Here is a 517-nt window from a genome sequence, read left to right as displayed (position 1 = left end):
CTTTTGTTTTCTGCTCTGTTTTTGCTCAGTTTGTTGGTAAATGAAGCCGTTCTGTTACGGTGCGTTCACTCGGCACGCGGCGAAGGCGGGATTTCCTCCCGCAGGTTAGTTCACCGCTCTGCATTACAGACACACCCTGGAAAGCATCATCAAGTAGGAGGAGCTTCAGCTGCGTGAAGCTGACCACCTGATTGGTTAGATCTTCTTTAGAGCAGGTTCTAGCATTTTAAATGGTCTTTTTAAAAGATTATATAAATAATTTAAATAAAAAAGATCCCATGTGCTGCTGTTGTTTCAGATTAATGATTATTTTTTTATCTCCAAATTAAATCTAATTATGCAGCCTAATTTTACATTGCTGATAAATTTTTGAAGGTTATCGTTGTCTGCGCAGCGCTAATGTCTGCGCAGCGCTAATGTCTGCGCAGCGCTAATGTCAGCGCAGCGCTAATGTCTGCGCAGCGCTAATGTCAGCGCAGCGCTAATGTCTGCGCAGCGCTAATGTCAGCGCAGCGCT

Source organism: Cyprinodon variegatus, unplaced genomic scaffold (genome assembly GCF_000732505.1).
Source record: "Cyprinodon variegatus isolate N-32 unplaced genomic scaffold, C_variegatus-1.0 Scaffold595, whole genome shotgun sequence".
Classification (NCBI taxonomy): domain Eukaryota; kingdom Metazoa; phylum Chordata; class Actinopteri; order Cyprinodontiformes; family Cyprinodontidae; genus Cyprinodon; species Cyprinodon variegatus.
Note: the sequence above shows the minus strand (reverse complement) of the source record.